We start from the raw sequence: 7,116 nt of genomic DNA on the forward strand, positions 1-7,116 counted from the left end.
TACTCCCTGTTTATCAAAGGAGAAAAATGAGGCACAGAAAAGTGAAGTTAACTTGACTTAACTTGATCAAGATTAGGTAGCTCATACGTGGTGAAGGTTGGCTTCGCACATCTCTCCCTAATAGAAGCACTTTCTACTACCCCGCTCTGCTTTTCTAACATGTTCCATGCCCACCTTCACATCAATCAGTGTTTGTTCATCCTTGTGATTTTAATAAGCACAAATAGAGACGTCTGGGTGGCTCAGTGGTTGAGCATCTATCTGCCTTTGGCTCAGGGCGTGATCCTGGAGTCTCAGGATCGAGTCCCACGTCGGGCTCCCTGCATGGAGCCTGCTTCTGTCTCTGCCTCTCTCTCTCTGTGTCTCTCAGGAATAAATAAATAAAATCTTAAAAATACTAACAAACACAAATAGGTTTTATTATATACTTACATAGTAATTTTAGGGTCACATGAAAGACATGAATTTAAGAAATATAAAGTACAAGTATAGGAAACTGTATTGATTAGGTAAAAAATTGTACATGGCTTCAAACATCATTCCAGTTACTATTCTTTACTCGAACCATGGAAACAATATCTAATCAATGAGTTAATTCTATCATATAAAACTAATGTATTTCAAGATCCATTGAGCTCCATAATGAAGTTAGCCCAGAACAGGCGCTTTCATTTATTTTACAAAAAATGGGGAAACAAAACTAAAACTGTTTTACCAGCTGTTTTAGCTAATTACTGAACCCCTGTTTTGAATGGAGGAAGCTACTTCCTAAGAGAAGCTGCCACATTTAACAAAGAAACAGAGGGTATAAGGAGCTCTTAAGCACTGCAAGATTTAAATCCAAAAAGCATAGGGCGGGGGGTGGGGGTGACTGGGTGGCGGGCACTGAGGGGGGCACTTGATGGGATGAGCACTGGGTGTTATTCTGTATGTTGGCAAATTGAACACCAATAAAAAATAAATTTATTATTAAAAAAAAAGCATCCTATTACTTCATTTGCTCACAAACTTGAGGGCGTGCACACATAAAGTTTTACCATATTTTTCAAGCATCATGTTCAATGAAACAAGAAAGGAGAGTATGATACAAAGAAGTGCCGAGGCCAGGATTTCAAATGAGAATTAAGAACAAATGAGGAAAGAATAGATTTTTCTACTTTTGAAATAGAATATGAGGGACGCCTGGGTGGCTCAGTTGGTTAAATGTCTGCCTTTGACTCAGGTCATGCTCCTGGGGTCCTGGGACCGAGACTGCATCAGGCCACTCACTCTGTGGGGAGTCTGCTGCTTCCTTGCCCTCTGCCCCTCCTCCCAGCCCTCCATCCCTCCAGCTCATGCTCGCTCTCTCTCACTTCCGCTCTCACTCTCAAATAAATAAAATCTTAAAAAAAAGAAAGAAATAGAAACTGAAACACAATCCTACCTTTCCTCTTTTTGCTGTTAAATCTTAAATCTCTGAGCCCTGACATTCACCTTCAGTAATTAGAAATCCTCAGAATTTGGCCTAATTTCACAGATAACACTTGGCTATAATCTGCATGTAGAATTGTACTTTGCGGGATTTTCTGTGACAAATTAACATCGCATACTGGATTCTTGGGGCTGCCTGGCACTATTGCCAATTCCTTTCAGCCCTGGCTGTTGTATATTAAAAAGTGACAAATGAATTATAATATACAGTTGAGTAAAACACAAGCGCCCTATGATTCTGTGCCCCTGGGGGGAAGAAAACACCTCAGAGTCCACAGTCTTACCATATATTTCTAAGACAAAGAGCAAAGATTTCTTGGACGATCTCCTCTTCTAAAAATGCTTGTGCCCCTAATCCCTTATATTAGCACAGGAGGTTAGAAGTTAATTCTATACCACTGTTTATCCCAATGCAAAACAAACGTACATGAAGTTTAGTTCTTACTAACGCATCAAAAATGTGATAAAAATAAAGGATCCTTTAAAAAAAAGAGGATTCTTAATTTGATTTTTTTTTAAGATTTTATTTATTTATTCATGAGAGACACAGAGAGAAAGAGAGAGAGAGGGAGAAGCAGGCTCCATGCAGGGAGCCCGACATGGGACTCGATCCCAGGTCTCCAGGATCACGCCCTGGGCTGAAGGCAGATGCCCAACTGCTGAGCCACCCAGGGATCCCCTTCATTTGATATTTATTTAACAACCCATAACACATTTTTACTTTCAAAGAAAATCTGATTTCTACCATTTAATGGAAGACACTCTGTTCACCGTTTTAGGCTATGCTTATAAAGTTTCTAATACTTTCATGTGGAACTTATCATGAGTTATTTTCTAGATTTCCACTGGCCTGTAACATATATTCGTTACAAAATAGATGGATTTATTTTATATCTTATTTTTAGAGACTTCTAGGGAAGACTTTTCCATAACTTCTTATGATTGAATATTGCCTCTAAGAGAGTAGCTAATCCTGTTTTATTTAACTCTAGGTCCTTTTTTGCTGAGATTTACTTTCTTTTCAACAGGCCATAGTGTTGAGGCATTTAGCATTCCAGGCAAGAGTTAACAATGCATCTTTTAAAGATCTAGCATTTGGTCAGGAGTCAGTAGACATGAGTTTAAGATCTGGCTCCACCACTAATTAAGCCATGTCACCTTGGGGAAGTGTTTTAACTTCTCTGAGGGTAAGATTCCACATCTGTACAATGGGATAATGATTACAGCTACATGTCATTCACAGGCTTCACGTGGAATAATGAAGTGTATGTTAGAGTACTCAGGGAATCTGCCCATTCTCTCTCTAATGCTTGAGAGTCTTACGCATGACCAACATGGTGCCAGCAAAGCAGGAAATACTCACCTAAGCCCTCAGCCCCAAATTTATTTTATTTTTTTAAGAGTTATTTATTTGAGAGAGAGAAAGAGTCGGCACATGAGTGGAGGTGGGGAGGGGCAGAGGGAGAGAGAGAATCTCAAGCAGACCCCCCCACAGTGAGTGTGGAGCCTGACTTGGGGCTTGATTTCATGACCCTGAGATCACGACCTAAGCCAAAATCAAGAGTTGGATGTTTAACCAGCTGAGCCGGCCAGGCGCCCCAGTTAGTTTCTAAGTGATGTTATCTAGCCTAGTTGCTCTAATGAAGAAGCACTTCTCATAGGCAATGCACACATTTATCATCAACAGGATCTGACACCCCAGGATTATATCACACAACTTGTATCAAATGAGAATGCTGAATAATATGGAATGCTGAATATGGAATGCTATGGAATCGTTGAATCACTACGTTGTACATTTGACCTAATATAACACTGTGTGTTCACTATACTGGAATTAAAAGTTTTTTTAAAAAATTAATAAATAAAAGTTTTTTAAAAAGTTGTGTCAGCGGCGCCTGGGTGGCTCAGTCAGTGAAGTGTCTGCCTTCAGGCTGGATCATGATGGAGCCCCAGCGCCCTCACTCCCTGAGGGCCCCCATCCCCTCCAGGCTCCCTGCTCCACAGGGAGCCTGCTTCTCCCTCTCCCTCTGCCATTCCCCCTGCTTGTTCTTTCTTTCTCTTTCTTTCAAATAAATAAAGTCTTTAAAAATAAAAAAAAAGTGGTGTCAGGGTGGATGGTCAGCCACCCACCATCCCTGGGTGGCTCAGCGGTTTACTGCCTGCCTTTGACCCGGGTGTGATCCTCAAGACCCAGGATCGAGTCCCACATCAGGGTCCCTGCTTGGAACCTGCTTCTCTCTCTGCCTCTCTCTCTGCCTCTCTCCTTGTGGTTTTCATGAATAAATAAATAAAATATTAAAAAAAAAGGTTTGTGAAATGAAATAATGTGAAATGCCAGATTTTAAAAATAAAAGCGGAAATACTAAAAGGCATGTTATTGGGGATCCCTGGGTGGCTCAGTGGTTTAGCAACTGCTTTCTACCCAGGGCATGATCCTGGGGTCCTGGGATGGAGTCCCACTTCTGGCTCCCTGCATGGGCCTGCTTCTCCCTCTGCTCGTGTCTCTGCCTCTCTCTCTCTCTCTGTCTCTCTCTCTCTGTGTCTCTCATGAGTAAATAAATAAAATCTCAAAAAAAAAAAAAAAGGCAAGTTATTGGGGCACATGGGTGGCTCAGTTGGTTGGATGTATGACTCTTGATTTCAGCTCAGGTCATGATCTTGGGGTCATGGGATGAAGCCCTGCTTCAGGCTTCACATCCAGCCCAGAGTCTGTTTGGAATTCTCTGCCCTGTCCCACTGCTCACTAGTGCTCTCTCTTTTTTTTTCTCTCTCTCTCTCTCTCTCTCTCAAAAAAAAAGGCAAGTTGTTAGAGAATTTCAGGATAATGGGAAACAAATAACTACAGGGATTCCTGAAACCAAGTATTTAATTCTTTTTTTTAAATATTAAAAGACATTTTATTATTATTTTGCTTTATAACATATTAGTGAAAATACTCAATTGCGTTTCTCAAATGGCAAATGAGACAAGATAACATCTTTCTGATTCCTGAAAACCTCAGTATCATCTGTCTTTTGGAGGATCCAGTTTCCTACAACGTCTGTGATCCTGTGCACGAGGACACCAACGGTGCTTCGTAGTGAAGAACATTTTGCTAAGTTGTTCTATCATGAGTCCTTGCTCAAAGTGTTCATTTTTTTTCCTTCTAGTCTGGTTTTCAGCACTTGGTCATGTGTTTCTTCATTATTATGCAGAGGATCTGGCCGAGGGGTAGGTTTTGTGTGCTCATAGGCAATGTCCACGGAAGGGTGGTAGCAGGGCAGCCCGGTGGCCCCGCGGTTTAGCGCTGCCTGCAGCCCAGGGCCTGATCCTGGAGACCCGGGATCGAGTCCCAGGTCGGGCTCCCTGCATGGACCTGCTTCTCCCTCTGCCTGTGTCTTTGCCTCTCTCTGTCTCTGTCTCTCTCTCTCTGTCTCTCATGAATAAATAAATAAAATCTTGAAAAGAAGAAGGGTGGTAGCATACAATCGTCCTCCCATCAGATGCTCCGCTTTGCAATCTGTCATCCGGTGGGGGAGATACCTGGACTGATGGCAAACACAATATAAAACTCCGCTTTGAATTGGAAATAAAGGTTTCCAGACAGCTGTTTGGTACTGCCCGTCTCGCTGCTGCCAGCGCCGCGGTGAATCAAGATGCTTCCTGGGGCTGCGAAAGGTGACTTGGAGAGAAGCGATTTTAGCTGCTGCCCCCGCGCCCGACCATAGTCATCCCCGCGCACCTTCCGCCGCTTTCCGCGCGGCCTGGGTGGCGCGAAAACCGCTCTCCTGACCCCGAACCAAGGAACCAAATATCCAGGGGGGCATTCGGTCCCCTCAATCCCGGGCACCACGCCCCGCTGAAAGACTCACTGCAGGGAGAGAAATTCAGACGGGAAATACCTCGGCCCAGAAATCAACCCCAAAGCAAAAGCTTCGGGGAACCTCGAAGGATCTGCGGGTTCAGCAGCGGCTGCACGAGCGTCGGCCCGAGCCCGAGCGCGGGAACCAAGAGCAGGGCTGGAGGGGTCCGCAGCCAGGGCGGCGCGGGCGGCACCGGGAGGGCAGGGGGAGGGCAGGGGGAGGGCAGGGGGAGGGCAGGGGGAGGGCACGGAGAGGGGGGACGGGAGGGCAGGGGAGGGCAGGGCAGGGGAGGGCAGGGGAGGGGACAGGAGGGCAGGGCAGGAGACAGGAGGGCAGGGGAGGGCCCGACAGGAGGGCAGGGGAGGGCCCGGGAAGGCCCGGGGAGGGGACGGAAGGCAGGGGAGGGGACGGGAGGGCAGGGCAGGAGACAGGAGGGCAGGGGAGGGCCCGGGAGGGGACGAGGAGGGACGCGGGGTGGGGGCGGCCGGGAGGGGACGGGAGGGCCCGGGAGGGCAGGGCAGGGCCGCAGCCAGCTCTCCCGCACTACGGACAGGGACTGGGGACACCAGGGGCTTTACCTTGCCGCCAACGGCAGGAGACACATAGAGACCTCCACATAAAGCTTCTGGACCTGCCAGCTTCTAGAAACTCCTTGGCCGGAGGAGGAGAGGGCGGCAGTTACCTGTTCTCTGTAGTTAAGAGTCTCTTATGGTTCGCCTCCCCCTCCGTTCTTACCTTATTTTTCCTTCCCTTCCCCTATGTTCATCTGTTTCTTAAATTCCACATGAATGAAATCATATGATAATTGTCTTTCCCTGACTTATTTTGCTCAGCGTGATAAGCTCTAGCTCCATCCACATCATTGCAAATGGCAAGATTTCCTTCTTTTTGATGGCTCAGTAATATTCCATTGTGCATGTATACCACATCTTCCTTTCCCATGCAGCAGGCAATGGACATTTGGGCATTTTCCATAACTTAGCTATTGTTGATAATGCTGCTATCAACGTGGGGGTGCACGTGCCCCAAAAGTAGGGAAATTCTAACAAATGCTACACTCCGGATATTATGTTTGAGGATATTATGCTAAGTGAAATAAGCCAGTCACAATAAGACAAATACTGTAGGATTCCAATTATTTGAGTTATCTAGAGTAGTCAAATTCGTACATACTGAAAATAGAAAGTTGTTGACAGGGGCTGGTGGGAGAATAAAATGAAAAGTTTGGTTAATATGTATAGTGTTACAGTTCTGCAAGATGAGAAAACTTCTGGAAATTCGTTGTATAGCATTAGGAATATACATAACAGTTCTAAACTATACACTTAAAAATGGCTAAGATGGTAAGTTTTATGTTAAATGTATTTCACTGGAATTTTTTAAAAATCTGAACTCCTTCAAATGTGTTATGTAGAACATCTGGAGATCATCAACAAATTCATACTTGTGCTGCCAGATAATTCACTTTTGTACAAACTTCAGAATAAAAGCTTCTTCTACTATTTGTTTAATTTAAGAGTATTTAGGAAGTCAAGCTATTGAACACCTGTCAGAACATGGGTGAATCAGAATGTTCTCCACATTTTATAGCCAAACAAATATAAATATAAATTACATGCTAGGGATGCCTGGCTGGCTCTGTGGGTGGAGCATGTGACTCTTGATCTCATGGTTGTGAGTTCCAGACTCATGTTGGGGATAGAGTTTACTTTAAAAAAAAATTAGGGACACCCGGGTGGCTGAGTGGTTGAGTGTCTGCCTTTGGCTTAGGTCATGATCCCAGAGTCTTAGGCTCAAGTCC

Source organism: Vulpes vulpes, chromosome 14 (genome assembly GCF_048418805.1).
Source record: "Vulpes vulpes isolate BD-2025 chromosome 14, VulVul3, whole genome shotgun sequence".
In the NCBI taxonomy this organism is placed as follows: Eukaryota; Metazoa; Chordata; class Mammalia; order Carnivora; family Canidae; genus Vulpes; species Vulpes vulpes.